The sequence below is a fragment of the Erpetoichthys calabaricus genome, chromosome 5, assembly GCF_900747795.2.
Source record: "Erpetoichthys calabaricus chromosome 5, fErpCal1.3, whole genome shotgun sequence".
NCBI classification, from domain to species: domain Eukaryota; kingdom Metazoa; phylum Chordata; class Cladistia; order Polypteriformes; family Polypteridae; genus Erpetoichthys; species Erpetoichthys calabaricus.
In genome coordinates, this window is record NC_041398.2 from 109052843 (window position 1) to 109072277 (window position 19435).

Sequence of the window (19435 nt, forward strand, 5' to 3'; positions counted from 1 at the left end):
TAATTTGTATTCAGCATGCTAATGTAAAATGTATGAAAATACTGAATGCTTTGTGAAATATAGCAAACATTATTTTCATACTTCTAAAATATAAACAATTCCTTTTCTCCTTCCTCCAGCCAACAAAACATCATGAGAAACCATCAGCAAGAAGTGAACAGAATACTATTTATGTCAATGATGCCAGGTCATGAATCCTAAGCTACAAATGAGAGAAAAAAACAGAAATAAAAAAGCTGAAAACATCCTTAGACCAGTGACAGGTAAGTTTGGGTCAGACTCAGCTTCCACTGTTCTGACATTTAAATCCCACCTAAAGTCCCACTTTCTTACTCTGGGTTTTGGTGATTTAGGATAATGCTTGTGATATCTGTCATGCAGATGGGGATGTCCTCTGGTTTGGTTTTTGAAGGGTTAGTCTAGTGTTTATAAAATGCAAATTTTTTTTTGATTTATTGTTTATATTATTTTTTATATTTGTTTTTACTTTTTACCGCACTTTAGTCAGTAATTGGTTGTATTAAATATGCTTTATAAAAAATGTGGAATTTGGCTAGAACCTGAAGAATGACACCCTTAGGTACTCTTATCTCAATTTAGGAACGAGGGCAAGAGGGTGTGTTACAATTAAAGTAACACATTCCTCGGCCTCCATAAGTAAGCAAAATCCATGATACTGGGAAAGTTCAACATATTCAGAAGAAATGATATCGACTCCCCTTCAGCCATGGAACAAAATCTTTAACCTTTCACAAATGCATGTGAAATTGTAGAAGTTTCCAAATCCTGTCCATGTTTATTTATGGACTTTGAGTGGGCCTAGGGACCATGTACCTTATTTTACTCTATGGGTAGTACATTGAAGAGTAAGGATTTCCACAGCTGCTGATGCAACTTTGTTTGTTAAGTAAGAGGTGATTTTGTATTCTTAAGTTGTATCTGTTTATTTTGGACAATAGATTTCAACCTTCTCTAGTACATCAAAGCACAACACAAGTTTGAAGAGTATTCACTTTTAAATACAACTGATAGATACAGTATTGTTTGCAGCCCATGGTGGTGCAAGAGTTTTAGAAATACAAACAGTGCACCTAAGGCTTGGTGGGTGTGGGTGCTCGTCGCTCAAAGCTGTTCTTGGATTGCAGGGTGTTCAGTGGGAAAGGTAACCAATTGCTTTTTGACATGCAAGCATGATCAGCTCGGCTGTTCCTCATTGACGTTCCATACATACAGTAGGTCTTCAGGCAAAGCACTAGCACTCACTGAGTATAAAGGAGCCTGAGTAGAAAAAAAAGGATCAGAATGAATAGAAAATGAAAGAAGATCAACAAAGAAAGGAGTGAGATAGGGAAAAAATTGTGAGAGAGTGTTCATGGAGAAACAAAGTCAAATTAGGAGTGTGAGCAGTTGCATCAGACAGTAAGCCAGGAGATCAGGAAGAGGCTGCACAGTGAGCGAGAGGAACAGCACTTTTGAAGTAGGGTTGCTCTTCCTGAGTGCTTCAAGGGATCATCTTGCAGATTCCTGGGATGGTGGCAGGACAATAAACCTGGGCTTTGGTGTCATATCTGAGGTGACTGGGATGAAAGCCAGTTTAATGAATGATCACACTTGCTGTCGTCTCAGCTCCAATGTGGAGACACAACGAGAGAGTGAGGTGAAGACAGGAAGCAGGGGGTCAGGTTTTATTCTTTTAACATCCTTTTAAAGTTATTTATTGAATGGATTTTAAATCCTGCAGAAGAGCACTTCTTTTTATTATGGACTGTTTTATTATGGATTATTTATTGTAAAACTGGCACCACATTTATTTGGACACTGTTTAAATTGGAATAAAATGCACTATGCACTGTATGATGTACCAACCATATTGTTTTGTGCTCTTGTTCCAATAGTCTATACTGCAGTCATGACTATTAATAATTGTGGTTCAAAAAGATGCCAAGGCTGTAGGGACCCGGCCATCACTGGCTGTTTGAGAAAAACTGCCTTATTAACATGAAAGATCATTTTTTTTGGCTCATTATGACTTTATGTGTTTATCTTTTGTTACAAAATGAACTATTTTATATATATATATATATATATATATATATATATATATATATATATATATATATATATATATAGTATATTCAGATGGACAGGGAGGATAAGAACAAAATTTCCAGCTGCTGTGTGGAAATAAACCTGTAGTGCCTAGTTACACTTCTTTGTATATTGGGGGCCGTAGTGGGTGACAGTTTTTGTTCTAACCAAAACTTGCTTTTTATTAGAACTCCCATCCTAATTAAGCATATTCTTAGTTACTGTGTTAGACCTTTATTGTGTCATTACAAGATTAATTTATATGACTTTAGAAAAATATCATTAAATTTTCCAGATCTTGAGATTTTGCTGTGTTATTTATTTTGAAATGCCATTGTTAATTAAGAAGCTGCTCGCTAATCATTTCACAGGTGGAAATGTTATTGAAATAGCTGCTTCTCTTTAGCATTTAGTGCTTGTGTCCTTTCTTTTGCAGTTGTCATTACTTGGATGCAATTTAGAGTTAAAGTTCTATGTAAAAGTGAAATTAAAAGAAGAAAACGAAACCTAGAAAAAAAGCTTGTAATTCATATTGAGCTGTCTTTTTAACTACAAAATGAGAGAAGGTAAAGGTCAGTGAATTACACAAGGTTTAATTAGAAGCAGCATTAATTTTTTCCAAAAAGTGTCAGTTAGGAAGTTCAGCCACAGGTGCGATGATAAGATCAGATACTTCATTGTTGTTTCTGCTTCTATGATCATTACGAAACAACTGGTTAAAAAAAGAAGAACTTTTGAAAGAAATAAAACAGCAAAAATCTTAAAAAGAGAGGTCAGGATAGCTTAGTCATTTACTTTAAGTTACTTTAAGTTAAAAGAAGCCATATTACAAAAGTTTAACAGCAATGAGAGCACAAACACATTGTGAACAAGAGATATATCCACTGGCGCTCACAATCATGCACACAGTAGGCTTGCACAGTCATGTGAGTTTTCTTCCTCTGCCTTTTTTTCCTAACCCCTAAATTTATGACAGAGTTGCAGCATATTTCATACTTAGTCAATATAGCTAGCCAAAATAACGGTAATGTTTACTCAAATATATTTTCACAAGTTCTAAGGTAACTTTGAGCCATGATTGGTATAAAAAGAACAGTCAACTATAAATCATATAAAATAGCCTCATCAATTCTGAACCACATTAAAATTTAGTTTTGAAATTAAAATACTTATGTCTCCAATGTACGTTTTTATTTTTTTTCATGAGAAACATTATTTTAAGTCAAAATATACTACCATAGCTTCTTACTATACTGCAGGATTTACGGAGAATCCAAAGAGCAATACACATTTGACTAGATATGACATTTATTCAACAATGAACAAATTTTCAAGTAAGCTCTTGGCATTGCTGAGATTAGATGACGACACCTAATTATTCTTAAGCTTAGTGAGCCTTGTCTAGTTTGATTTAGAACTCATACAGTGTAAGTGTTACTTGGTATTAAACAACAGTTAAATTTTCATTTTTAATCATTTCTTAAAACCCACATGATTCAACTTTTAGTTTATTCGTTGCCCAATAAAATGATGAAAAAAAAGAAATGAGAGCATTAGTAGTATAACATTATCATACCATTTCACACATATACAGTATATTTCAAATTATCTCTATTTACTGTCTTTAAAAGACATCTATCTATATAGAAATTTTTTAATGTATTTATTAGAACTCTCAAAAACAAATTCATTCCAGGAAACTTTAATTGTTCAAATATGCTTTTATTTCTCTGAGGTAGTGGAAAGATTAGCTTTCATACATCATGAATAAAACATTACCAAATACTGTGCTAATAAGATAAAATAAAAACATTTACAGTACATAGTTTATTTAGAACTTGGCTTTTAAGAGTTTACTGAGTCCAGTAGATAAGTGAATCAAAAACATTATTGTGTTTACAGTGGCCAGTGAACACATAATTAACAAATGTGTTTGTAGCAGTTTACTGCCAAAGTCAAGTGTAAAAGAGTAAAACCAGATGGCTAAATTCTAACTCCTGAAGCTTTAGTCATTTCGTACCTTTAGTTAATGTTCCCTGTTCTTATTTACTATGTTGATAACCATGGCACAGTGGCGTAAGATGTATTTAATATAGGATGTAAAAAGTTTAAGTGTTGCGTTTTTTTGTCTTCTACAAGGAACACTTAGGATCAGCCTTGCTTTTCTCTGTGTATTATGTAAATGCTTTTATCTCACCCAAAAATATTTTATAAAAGAAATGATGTTACTACTTCATACTATGATTAGTGTTTAAAAACTGTAACTGTAAAAGAACACCAGCACCAAACAAAATTGATCCATCAGTTCAAACATTAGTGTGCCAATACTGAACTTACTAAGCATGACAAGAATCCGAACTTAACCATTTCACACAGATTTACACTTGTTGAAAACATCTCCTCAGTAGTTTTAAGTAACAATATTTACAGAATAATGTCAATTCAAAAAGGCATGAACAGAATATTGGCATGTTCTTTGATTTGACCTGCAGTATTTATTTATAATAAAATGATATGTGCTGATAAAGAATAGCACCCCAAACACCAATGGCATTGCCATTGTGAGTCCTGAAATTGTTCTCTTAAACCAAAGTCACATTATGTGACTGTTTGAGTGGAGCATGTCAGATTTATTGACTGCCACTGCTGATCTCATCGCTGTGCCATGTCAAATTACATGAATGAAAATCATAGGCCATGTCACATTTACCGACCGTATTACAACTTTCCAACACAGCCCTGTTTGCCCCTTTTTCTGACAGCCAATAAGGTGCTACATAACAGAGCCAGCACTGTGCAAAGGGTTAACAGCTAAATCGAGTTCAGCAGAAATTTCTGCTCTTTTTTTTCTTTTTACCATTCTGTTTTAATATAAACTGCTCAAAAACATTAAAGAAACACTTTGAAAACACATCAGACCTCAATGGGAAAAAAAATCCTGCTGGATATCTATACTGATATGGACTGGGTAATATGTCAGAAACGAAAGGATGCCACATCGTTTGATGGAAATGAAAATTATCCACCTACAGGGGGCTGAATTCAAAAACACCCTCAAAATCAAAGTGAAAAAATGACGTGGCAGGATAGTCCGTTTTGCCAAAATTTCATTGTACTCAATAGTTTGTATGGCCCCCACGTGCTTGTATGTCCTAATGAGATGACGGATGGTGTCCTGGGGGATCTCCTCCAAGATCTGGACCAGGGCATCACTGAGATCCTGGACAGTCTGAGGTGCAACTTGGCAGCGTTGGATGGACTGAAACATAATGTCCCAGAGTTGTTCTATTGGATTTAGGTCAGACGAACATGGGGTCAGTCAAAGGTATCAATTCCTTCATCCTCCAGGAACTGCCTGCATACTCTCACCACATAAGGCCGGGCATTGTTGTGCACCATAAGGCCGGGCATTGTCGTGCACCAGGATGAACCCAGGACCCACTGCACCAGCATAGGGTCTGACAATGGGTCCAAGGATTTCATCCCGATACCTAATGGCAGTCAAGGTGCTGTTGTCTAGCTTGTAGAGGTCTGTGTGTCCCTCCATGGATATGCCTCCCCAGACCATCTCTGAACCACCACCAAACCGGTCATGCTGAACGATGTTACAGGCAGCATAATGTTCTACATGGCTTCTCCCGACCCTTTCATGTTTGTCACATGTGCTCAGGGTGAACCTGCTTTCATCTGTGAAAAGCATAGGGCATCAGTGGTGAACCTGCCAATTCTGGTATTCTATGGGAAATGCTAATTGAGCTCCACGGTGCCAGGCAGTGAGCACAGGGCTCGATGTCCTCTAGTGGGCCACCCTCATGAAGTCTGTTTCTGATTGTTTGGTCAGAGACATTCACACCAGTGGCCTGCTGGAGGTCATTTTGTAGGGCTCTTGCAGTGTTCATCCTGTTCCTCCTTGCCCAAAGGAGCAGATGCCGGTCCTGCGGATGGGTTAAGGACTTTCTATGGCCCTGTCCAGTTCTACTAGAGTTACTTTCTCTCTCCTGGAATCTCCTCCATGCCCTTGAGACTGGGAGACAAAGCAAAATTCTGGCAGAAGTTGGACTACCTGTGCAACCTCTGTACGGTCCAGTTTTCACCTCATGCTACCAGCAGTGACACTGGCCATAGTCAAATGTAAAAAACGGTCAGAAAAGATGAGGAGGGAAAAATGTCAGTGGCACCAACCTGTTAAACCATTCCTGTTTTGGGGGTAATCTCATTGTTGCCCCTCTAGTGCACCTGTTGTTAATTTCATTAACACCAAAGCAGCTGAAACTGGTTAACAACCCCCCTCTGCTACTTAAATGACCAGATCAACATCCCAGAAGTTTCATTGACTTGATGCTATACTCTGATTAAAAAGTGTTCCTTTAATTTTTTTGAACAGTATATAAAATAAGAGACATCAGAAAGACAAGCCTCTGTTCCGTTTGTGAGGCTGAAGACATGTGTGTTCCTAATTCCTCATTGCAACACTCTATGTGGTGGTAATTCTCCACTGAGACAGGAGATGGCAATGTATGAAAACAGTCTCTCTTTTCCTACCTCTGCTGAAAGGAAGATTGACATCGTTCCCTCTCTAACATCACTTCTGGATTCTGTCCACTTGGACCTGACTCTTCCTCCCAGAATGCCTGAAATCTGGAGGAGCCGCCATCTTGGACAGTCTATTTTCTTGTTACAATTATACAGGGTTGGTCACAAGGTGCTCCAAAACTTTGGCTTAGTTTCTGTTTATTTTTTACAAACAAAATTTTGATTTTAGCTTAGCCAATCGCAGACTAACTGGTCTCTGTCATAAGGTATGTCACATCTGGTGATTAACTTCATAGGAGTGTACCACCAACTCTCTTCAACTCACTAAGATTATGTAAATGAAGGCAGCAAATTAAATCTTTGGGAAAATCGTCTAATGTAACATGGGCTTTTGAGCAATAAAAAATCCAACTAACTCAACCTTTTTTTAATTAATTTTAGTGTCTTTATTATCTTGTCTTTGGAACTGTGCATTATTACTGTACTGGTCTCATTGAATCTCTCATTCAGTTATACAGCAAGTTCAATGCCTTCATACAATGACTTTCAGCAGCACAAGATAATGTTGAGAGTGTTTAATCCTATGAATGGTGTGAAAATGTAAGTATAATACATATAAAACACTGATAAGTAACACAAACACATCAACTCACATATGTACAAAACATCAAAAATGGATGACAACATTATAAATTCAAACTGCTGCTTATATATAACAGCTCAACAGCCAAGGACTTCAGACATTTACATAGTTACATAAATGTTTCAATAAAAACTGACAATCAATAAAATATCCATATTATAGAGCTGTAAACAACTTAACTACCTCTTTGCAAGAACTATGCTAACACGAAAGCTCTTAATAAGGCACAAGGTAATATCTATAAACTTAACAAGATCTCGAACTTGGTGACAAATGTAACATTTTTGTAAAAATTTTACTAACCAAACTATGGATAAAAGATGTATTATTACATAACAGGTCAACCTATAGAAAATGTTTTCATAAGAGCTAACTGTTGAGGACTGCAAAAGATTACTTGAGATGATAGACATCTACCTTCTACTGCTGCACTCATATCCTACTGTCATTGAAATCAAGAGCAAGAAGCAAGAAAATAACTGGAAGGGCCAGAGCAATTATAATGTCAAATAGTAATGAATATAACCTGCTGCAGTTAGTAAAACAGCCATAAAGAAGTCCAATTAATAAATGTCAATCACTGAGAAAGTCAAAATCATGTCATACTTAAAATTATGTTAGAAAATTCCTGCTACAAGTATATTATGATAACAGAGGGAGGTGGATCAGCTAGCTAGTTGATTCACGCTCAACAATCTTAACTTGAATTTCTGAAAAATGGCAGAAATGATTGTGGATTTTCAGAGACACTCATTTCCTACACCTCTTGTTCTAGATGATACACTGTCAAAAAGGTAGAATCATTTAAATTTCTTGGCACAAGAATCACTCACAATCTGAACTGAGTTGAAAACATAAATGGTCTTATCCTCTGCTGAGTATTTTTGATATTTTATTCCATCAACATAAAAACTTTAACCTGTCCCAAACAGTGCAGGTAGAGTTTTATGGACCTGTCATTGAAAGCATCCTCACTGTTTCCATAACAGTCTGGTATGGCAATGTGCTGCTCACTCAAAACGTAAACTGCAACATATTCTTCAGACAGCAGAAAAGACTGTAGGACTGAACCTGGACTCCATTCAAGTCCTGTATGCATCATGTGCCGGAAATATAATCAAAAACTACTCTCACTTGGGCAAACCATCTCTTTAACTTATTGCGTGGAAATATTACTGGACACTAAAAGCAAGAACTACTAGACATACAGTATAAATTGTTTCTTTCCTGGTGCAGTCACTATGATTAAATACAGTCTCTGATTCATTTTGGTCTTTTCCTGATGTCTGTTCTCCTCCATTCAATATGAATTATGTTTATTTTATATAGAATGTACCTAATATATTACTGGGCAAAACTGCAATTCTGCTGTACTATATTGTTGTTTTATATATCTGTGTTTACTGCATATAATGTTGTGATCGTGTCATCTATTTGTATATATTGTGTTAATTATATGCAGCTTGCTTGTAAATGGATGAAACATCAAGAGCAATTCCTGGCAACTACTGTATGTTGCCTTGTTTAAAGTTCAAGTTTAATTAAAGATCACGCATTAAAGATAAAAGGTACAAAGGCATTATTCCTAAGGATACGGCATTCAAAAGTTCCAGCTTTATGGTACTAACCGGTGAGCTAAAGAGGTTCAGTAAGGGTATGCTAAGTGGTCTATGGCCATAAACTCTTACTGGTGGAAAACATTTAAATCTGTGATCTGAAAGCACTAAGAGCTATTTCAATACTTCCAATCACTTGTATTTTCTGTTCTATAAAGATATTACTGGTATCAAACTCAGATCATTTGGAAATATGATGTAGGTTTATACTGCAATTAATTTTAATTGGTTTCAGGCATCATTCCATTAAGAAAAAATTCTAATATCTCTTTTATATGTTCATTTACATTCCTTAACCTTGTTCTCAATTTTCTTCTACTTACTACTGGCTCCAAATTTTAAGGGGAGTTTTCCTGATTTAGGTTTTTTTTTTAAATTCAAGTGGAAACTAGGTGTTATTATTATTGTTATTAAGTAAATGCTAATGTTCATCTTGACTAAATCTTTGCAGAAACTTTTATATTCAGAACTTTTATAGCCAGTCCTTCCCTGGTTCTCTCCATTCTATTTGCAGCTGTCATAGTGGTGAAATATGCAATTTAGACTATCTGTCATGCTTCCAGGTCTACTCATTTCAACCTATGCATTAACCATTCACTTAAAAAAGTCTAGTCTTCAGGTAATTTCTTTCTGCACTGTAGCTTCTGGAGCTCTTGCCAAAAACAGCCTGGCCCCTTTGATGTAATGTTGATAAGAGAGGCTGTAAGGGTTTTTAACACAGTGTTAATGGAGAATGAATAAAAAGGGAAAAGGAGAGACTAAATAAATGTCTCCAATTTTCACTATTTCACAATCAGGTTCTTTTTTAAAATGTATTCTGCAATTTTCTTGCTGACTGCTTTATGTAACACCTACAGTTAAGGTCCATAAATATTTGGACAGAGACAACTTTTTCTAATTTTAGTTCTGTACATTACCACAATGAATTTTAAATGAAACAACTCAGATGCAGTTGAAGTGCAGACTTTCAGCTTTAATTCAGTGGGGTGAACAAAATGATTGCATAAAAATGTGAGGCAACTAAAGCATTTTTTAACACAATCCCTTCATTTCAGGGGCTCAAAAGTAATTGGACAAATTAAATAACTGGAAATAAAATGTTCATTTGTAATACTTGGTTGAAAACCCTTTGCTGGCAATGACAGCCTGAAGTCTTGAACTCATGGACATCACCAGATGCTGGGTTTCCTCCTTTTTAATGCTCTGCCAGGCCTTTACTGCAGCGGCTTTCAGTTGCTGTTTGTTTGTGGGCCTTTCTGTCTGAAGTTTAGTCTTCAACAAGTGAAATGCATGCTCAATTGGGTTAAGATCAGGTGACTGACTTGGCCATTCAAGAATTTTCCACTTCTTTGCTTTAATAAACTTTTGGGTTGCTTTGGCTGTATGTTTTGGGTCATTGTCCATCTGTATCATGAAACGCCGCCCAATCAATTTGACTGCATTTAGCTGGATTTGAGCAGACAGTATGTCTCTGAACACCTCAGAATTCATTCGGCTGCTTCTGTTCTGTGTCACATCATCAATAAACACTAGTGTCCCAGTGCCACTGGCAGCCATGCATGCCCAAGCCATCACACTGCCTCCACCGTGTTTTACAGATGATGTGATATGCTTTGGATAATGAGCTGTTCTATGCCTTCTCCATAATTTTTTCTTGCCATCATTCTGGTAGAGGTTGATCTTGGTTTCATCTGTCCAAAGAATGTTTTTCCAAAACTGTGCTGGCTTTTTTAGATGTTCTTTAGCAAAGTCCAATCTAGCCTTTCTATTCTTGAGGCTTATGAGTGGCTTGCACCTTGCAGTGCACCCTCTGTATTTACTTTTATGCAGTCTTCTCTTTATGGTAGACTTGGATATCGATACGCCTACCCCCTGCAGAGTGTTGTTCACTTGGTTGGCTGTTGTGAAGGGGTTTCTCTTCACCATGGAAATGATTCTGCGATTATCCTCCACTGTTGTCTCCGTGGACGTCCAGGTCTTTTTGCGTTGCTGAGTTCACCAGTGCTTGCTTTCTTTCTCAGGATGTACCAAACTGTAGATTTTGCCACTCGTAATATTGTAGCAATTTCTCGGATGGGTTTTTTCTGTTTTTGCAGCTTAAGCATGGCTTCTTTCACCTGCATGGAGAGCTCCTTTGACCGCATGTTGTCTGTTCACAGCAAAATCTTCCACGTGCAAGCACCACACCTCAAATCAACTCCAGGCCTTTTATCTGCTTAATTGATAATGACATAACGACGGACTTGCCCACACCTGCCCATGAAATAGCCTTTGATTCAATTGTCCAATTACTTTTGAGTCCCTGAAATGAAGGGATTTTCTTAAAAAAATGGTTTAGTTGCCTCACATTTTTATGCAATCGTTTTGTTCACCCCACTGTATTAAAGCTGAAAGTCTGAATTTCAACTGCATCTGAGTTATTTCATTTAAAATTCATTGTGGTAATGTACAGAACCAAAATTAGAAAAAAGTTGCCTCTGTCCAAATATTTATGGACCTAACTGTAATCCTAAAAACTACAAGCAGACCAGGCAAGAGGAATAAATACAACAGACACTACTACAGAAAAGGCAAGGAGAAAGTAATGGGAGAAAATTAAAAGTCAAGTTTCACAGCTAAATAATAATGGTAAATTCTGAATTGAAGGTGCACTCTTGTCTGGTTGTGACAACCAAAAAACAATATAATATGCTTTGATGAAGGTATTGTCAATGTCTAGCAGTATGCATTTTAAATGAATAAAGACAAGAGCAATTGAGAAGTCTTTTTACATATTTTTGTTTTGATATGTGTGAAGCTTGTAGATGTCAGATGATATTATTAAAACAAGTCAGAGACAGAGACATTTACTTATTCTCTAATGAAATATTATACCTTGTGGCAAGCGGCTGGGGGTGGCACCCAGCCGTGATGCCCGGAAGGACCGGAGCAGGGGTTACACCCCCTCCAGACCACGAGGGGGCGACCGCCCTGGTGGCTTTCAGGACCACGGGAACTGAGCTTGGAACTTCAACCCTATAGGGGCCTGTGGTCACCGCCAGAGGGCTCCCCAATGCCTGGAGAGCCCTGGGGGAAGACGACCAGGGACGCCCGGAGTGCTTCCGGGTGCACGGCCGGTACTTCCGCCACACTGGGGAGTGCCGGCAGAGGTTAATCGGGAGGCTCCTGGAGCACATCCGGGTGATTATAAAATGGGGCCGCTTCTCTCTGTTCCATGGTTGGAGTCTGAAGCGGAGAAGGACGGAGCTCAGGAGGAGTGGAAAGGAGGCGGCCTGAAGAGAGGCATCATTGTGAGAGGCCTGGACTTTGGGGTTGTGTGCAGCACTATATATAATAGTTGTAAATAAAGCATGTGTTGGGTGACTTATAACGATGTCTGCCTGTCTGTGTCCGGGCTGCTTTCCACAACCTTTACTCAATTAAAAATTTGTGTTAGAAAAACATTTTTAATAAGGCAGATTTAAATAAACACTGTAGTGGTTTACTTTCTTTTTTAGGATTTTTATTGATAATTTAACTTAAGCACAAATTAAACCAAAGAGGATATTAAACAATATACCTGTACACCTATAGAATATTTTAAAAAGGCATTTTGAATTAAAACTAAATTTACAGTATCTACAGTACATTTACTAACATAGGGCTGTGCACATAACTAGATTACTCAGACTTAGTTTCTCTTGTTCTGTTAAATATTGGGCAACGAATAACATTTGTTTTTGCTAAGTGTTGCATGTGCTGTTGAGTCCCATTGTAAATTCATGAATAGTAGGCTGGCATTTATTGTGTGGTACTAGGTCATCTTTAGGTGTCCTCACTTCCTTTTTCCATTAAATGGAATTATGAAGACCACTTCTGGGCTATCCCCACATCCTTCTTAAATGTCACAATACCACTCATTTGCAGAACCTCTCTATTTGTCATATGTGCTTGACATATATAACCCCAAGCATTTTCCTTAGGCAGAACTGATTGAACACATTTGACTTCTGTGTTATGCTTCTAGTCAATTTCATTCTGGTAGCATAGATAGCTGTTTGGTAGAGCAGTGCTCCTATGTAAGCATATTTTGTTTGATAGGAGAAGGCTGGATGTTAACCATATATGACACATTCTATTAAAGACTGAAGATTCTTGCAGTATCTAATTTAAATGGGGACTGCTCTTTGTTATTGAAGTTGAAAGTTTTTTTAAGGTCCTGGTTGATTTGATATCTCCTTGAAGTGCTGAGCCTAGCCTTCATCTTGTTTTGCTAAGGCAAGCAGTGTTATTCAATTCTTATTCATGATTGGTACATTGTTTTTTGTGATTGCATTTAACTTGCCAAGAGTATCCTTTTGCACATTTTTGGTTGTTTCCTTGAAGTGGTTTCATTGCTCCTCAATATTACAGACTTGGATTTGTCTTTCATTGCTTAGGTCTTCTTAAAAGCATTTCACAACTTTGGAGTCCTTTACCTTTTCTACCAAGTAGTCTCATTCACCTTTTGGCATTCTCAATATCATCAGTTTCAATTTTAGCAATCTTCATCGTATGTGGTTATTGGATGCCACATATGCCCTTTTGCATGCCTGGATATCTCACAAGGACAACCTCCACCTTTTACCTGTGTAAATGTAATGACTTCATTCTTAATGTTTCTATCAGGTGACTGCAATGGTTTCTTGTGTATCTCCTTGTTTACGAAAAACATTTCTGAATAAAAATCAATTTATTCTGCAAAACATAAATAAGCTTTCACTACAGGGACCAATAGTACCTTCTATTCAGGTACCATTTGCTCCTGTTTGTGCACTCAAATTGCCAAATAACAATTTGATGTCATAATTTTGTATAACTTCTAGCACACTTCATAGCTACTGGCAAAACTCTTCTTTGTCTTCATTATCTGCATACTCAGTTGATACATATACTGTACATAAATAATGATGACTCTTGTTTAACAGTATGTGTTGTAACAATGGGATCATTTATTGGCTTCCAAAGGGAAGACTTTAGCAATGTCAGATTAGCAATAGTTCCAGGAATGATGATATTGTTCAGGGACATAACTTGAAGACCGTGAGACTGCTAATATATACAGGTTAAATTCCATTAGAATGAACTCCATTTTTTATCTTTTATTGAATTTATTAAAACCATGTAACATTCCATAAAATCAAGTCAAACTTAACAAAACCAAATTCAATTCAACCCCAACCTATGAGAAAGAGAGGAAGAACAACAGCTAGAGTAAAACTTATTATTTCCAATATGGGAGTACACTAAACACAGCTATTAATAGATTAGGAGTTATTGTGACACCAAGGCTGTCTGACAGGCATTTAAAAATTTTCGTCCAGAATGATGTTAATTTGGTACACGTCCAAAACATGTGGCCTAGTGAAGCTGGAGCTTGAGAATGAACTACATTTTAACAAAATCAGGAAGCATTGTTGGGTGTATCTAGAGGTAGGATAACTGTCAATCAAATTTGACTTTAGCTCTAGTTGTGGAGCTCTGGAGGTTTGCCGCAGCTAGAGTCTGTTGCTTATTTCTGGTTTTCAAGATAAGGTTTGACTTTGCTAAACATAGTGAACAGATTGGTTAATTTTTGGCTCACCCTTCAACAAAAGTGCTGATTGCTGAGCTTCCCTCATGTTTATGCTACTCAACTTGTTTTCAACATGTTTTGTAAATTCACAGAGATTTTACCCTATGAACACCAAGATAGCACCTGAGGGGTGCCATTTATTAAAGTTAAGGGGCTCGTGTTATGGACACTGAGGGGAGCCATTTATGTAACTCATGCGGTACGTGTTCAGGACATAGCAGTGGACTCCCCTACCACTGGACCTCAAAGTTTAATAATAATAATAATAATAATAATTCTTTGCATTTATATACTGACTGTGCTATGAATACTGAGGGGCACAGTGTATTGTAAGTAAAGCAATTTACTTTAGAAAAAAAATTGTAACTTCTCAATGCCATAGTCAATAGCAGGAAAGAAAATAGATGTTGCCATCAAATTCAGTGTTCCATAATCAGCTTTGTTAACTGAATGCACTATGTGCCAATTCCATTATAACAAAATCCCCGTTATAACAAATTATTTTTTCAGTCCGAAGCACTTTCTTTCTAATGGTATTTGACCTGTATCTTTGTTTATACTAATGTACTTTTTGTAAAAGGGATGAAAATTTTGAGCCTCAATTATCGAGATTTGACTTATTGATAAACATAACCAAATGTTCATTATTGATTCTGCTCTTCAAAGTAATTTCATGGCCACTTTCTTGTTGTCATAAAAAGGGGAGACCAATGAATGATGGCAATGTCAATAATCTGAGTTATTACAAACCATGTGATCTGCAGGTTGCTTATGATGCAAATGATTACTTTTGGTACTCTCTTAGACTAAACAGTGTAATTTTAATTATGATTCTTACTTTTAAAATTGAAAGTGAGTGGCAATAGTTTTATTAGACACTTGCAGAACACAATCACATATAAATACAAGAACATTATCAATTGGTTTATTTTGATTTGAGAACTTTAACTGTGGAAAATATTTTAGGTTACATTAACAGCTTACACAAGGGGAAGAAATTAATTTGAAGAAAGTAAACAACTTTAACACTGACATGACCATTATAACACAAGTGATTCAGACTTTTTATACAACTTAGACAATGTTACTAAATGATTAGTGTTCAACTAGAATATCACTGTTCATTATTATGTTTTGCATTGCAAGTGTTATTTTTCTACCCTACTTGATGTCTTATTAACACTAGAAATTTATCATTATGCACAGATTCATTTTTACTCTGTGAAGCATGTGTTAAAAATAACTTAAGTGCTGCTTTTACATTTCTTATTTAACTGTGAAAAAGTTGACATGTAAAAAAAGTATTTGAAGCCTACCTAGCTATTACCTAACTCAGGGGTGGGCAGATTCAGTCCTGGAGGGCCGCAGTGGCTGCAGGTTTTTGTTCCAACCCAGTTGCTTAATTAAAAAACAATACTTGTCAATCATTTAATTTCATGGCTTGCTAATGCTTTAACTCTGCCATGTCAAGTCATTCTCATATCCTAGATTTTGTTTCCTTTCTAAGGATATCATCCAAATGATTTGAAGTCTAAAATAAATGAGTAATTCTCAGTTCTTCACTTTTATCTCTTCACTTTCCTTCTAAGTATTTAATTAAACCTAATAGTGCATGATAAATACACACAGGTGTAAATGGAAACAAGCTAAATGGAGAAATGTTGGTTTCTTTTGTCATTTGCATCTTATTGCTAATAAGGAGCAATTAAAAACCAAGAGTACAGCTGTTTAAGATTAAAATAACCAATAAGGGTTCAACATCTTAACGAGCGAGACAACTAAAGTGAAGCAGAAGTGTAACTTGAGCAATAAGTGCTTCTTATTAAGCAATTGGGTTGGAGCAAAAACCTGCAGCCACTGCGGCCCTCCAGGACTGAATCTGCCCACCCCTGACCTAACTAATCAAATTTGATAGACTGAAAGCTTTTGTTTCATTTCTGGAACTTCTCATATGCATATTAAAGATGTACAATAAATAGAAGTAGGCATTGACTTTTGGTAGAAACAAGGCACTGAATAGTGGCAATATAGACAGACACAACTTGTGCAAGGTAACACATGAGCTAAAACTTATTATGGAATAAAGCATCTGAATACCATGTCGAAAAGGGATATTACAATGCTCAGATGGGGTATGGAAGTCATTGACTTAAAAGAGTTCTGATACTGTTAGTAAAAAATAAAAAAGTGTGGTTTCAATTAAAGAGAAAACGTAGATGCTAGACCAAGAGCACTGGGAAAAAACATTGTTAGTATGGTGAATGCTGCTTCTAGCTTATAGAAAGACCAAGATGCAGTGAAACCAGCGACAGCTGAAGGCTGTTTGGAGGCCAAGGTTGGTGGTGCTTCGACGACCTTTCCACATCAGTGTCCAGAGAACGTGCCCCTCCAGTTACATAACTGTATACATAACATGGAGTTTATAGAGTGTGTACCCTTTAATGTTTCCATAGGGGACTATTTTATGGATTGATCGGCTGAGGCTGTAATCACCATTCTGAATTTTTTAGTGTGGGTTCCCCGTGCTGTCCCCGGCAAGATGAGCGGCTGCCTATGTCACCCATACCTAAATCCATAATTGAGTGAAACACCTCATTAGTCCTATCATCTTGATGAATGTTAACAATGCATGTCTTGATCAGTGATAAGCAAACTCCACGGAGTTTGGAGAATGGTCAAATCATGGAAATTTTTGGAAACTTTTTCGAATTCCACGAAATACATTGAAGTCAAGTAAAAGGAGGAACTGAACCTTTTTTGAGTGTATTATAATGGTGCAGTGGTCTTTTAAGTGTCCTAGGGGGCAGGGGAAGCATGTGGCCAAAAATATCATCTGAGCTGGGAGACAACAATGCAAAACACTACAACACCATGCCTCAAACAACAAAATATGCAGATGGAATGATAACAACAAGCAAAATCAACAAATGATCAAAAACTAGAAATGAGTAAAAAAAAAGTATATATATATATATATATATATATATATATATATATATATATAGATAGATAGATAGATAGATAGATAGATAGATAGATAGATAGATAGATAGATAGAGATTTATACTGTATATAAATATACAGTAAGTCCCCTACATACAAACCTTCAAGTTACGAACTTTCAAAGATGCGAACATGCATGTCCAATAAATTTAAAGTTATTTAAAATACTGTAGGTGAAAAATAAAAAAATCGCAGCATAATGTGGCAGTTGGTTTGTGTGACTTTTGTGCTTTTGGCTCTATCTCTATTTATGTTAATGATCTTTATTCCAAGCGCAAGATGTCCAGAATTAAGCGTGTTCAACATGAACACAGGGACACTGTTAGAAACCCATTAAGGGTAAGTTTTTCAATCAGAGAACCACATTAAACCAAGCAGTGTGGTGGAGTGCATTCATAATAGGGACTTTCGGTCGGATCTTGTGAACAGCTTGTTCTCGTCGACTTGTCCTAATTGACTCTAATGTATGACCTTCAGATATGAGCATCCCATCACGAGTACCATGGCTTTAGTGAGGGCTTTTATTTTGATACACTCAAACTGAAGATTAAAAGACTTTTTTATGATGCTTCTTTTTTTTTGTCCTTGCTTCAAAACCTTCCATTAATCTTCACCACTAGCACTTACGGGGCATCAATATTAAGTTGTTGAGTTAAGGTGCTGAGTGATGATGCCATCCGATTGCTCATTTTGTGTGCAGCGGCCAGAATTAGATTTGAAGACAGTCATGTAGGACAATCATGTAGGCTTGTTCATCATCACTAAGCAAGTCTACTGTACTGAAATCAGCTGATGGAAAATAAAGGAAATAAAAAATAACTTTCAGGTGTTTGTTGTTAAAATGCACTAGAAATCTATAAGAAAAAAATACAAAAATTGAATTTTAAAAGCACTTTCTTGTGTACTGTACAGTATAAATATGTTTCCGATAGGTAGATTAAGTTTGCATGCATCGGCTACCTGATAGTGTAAACAGTGATATCAGCTGATGGAAAACAATGAAAACAAAATTTAACGTTCTGTTACTGCACTTATTGTTAAATACATAAGAAACCTGTAACAAAATACATTAACTTTTTTAAACATTTCCTTATGTACAAATAGCAGTACATTTACATGTTTTCTATAGGAGTTGAGGGTTGTATTGTACTCGTTGGGTGCCTAGGCAAACTTTGCTGGTCTTATAAACAAAGTGGGCTTGTGAACGCACTGCCGGAATGGAATTGTTTTTATGTAGGGGACTGTATATATATATATATATATATATTGTCACAAGAACGACTCAAGACTATTGCAAAGGTTTGGGACAGCCACCCATATAATATGCCCTGGCTGCAAAAGATTGAATTGAAGCAGTTGTTTACAAGACTGAGTCCAAAACAGAACTGAATATGTGGAGGTAAGATGGCCGCTTTAAAGGCCAGTGGAGGAAATTATGTCATTTATGCCAGAACTGGAAGTGATGCCTTCGGGGCTGGAAGTGACATCATCACAAGCTCCAAGAACAGAAGTGACATCATCAAGGGGTGCCGGAAAACGGAAGTGACATCGTCAGGGGCGCCGGAACCACACAGGATTTCCCAGGAATGGTCTTCAAGGAACTGAGAGAGACAGTCAGCACACTCAGACACCCTGTGATCTAATGTAGAATTACAATTGCTGAAGCCCTTTAGATGCCTCCTATTCGCACGTGTATGACAATATATGTATGTATGTATATATATATATATATATATATATATATATATATATATATACTGTATGTAACAAGAATGAGTCTCCAGACATTATAAAGGTTTGGGGCAGCCACACATATATTATATCCCAGCTGCAAAAGTTTGAAATAATTGAACAGATGTTCACAAGACTGAGTCCAAAACAGAACTGAATATTTGGAGGTAAGATGGCAGTTTTAAGGGCTGGGGAAGGAAATGATGTCATCTATGCCGGAACCAGAAG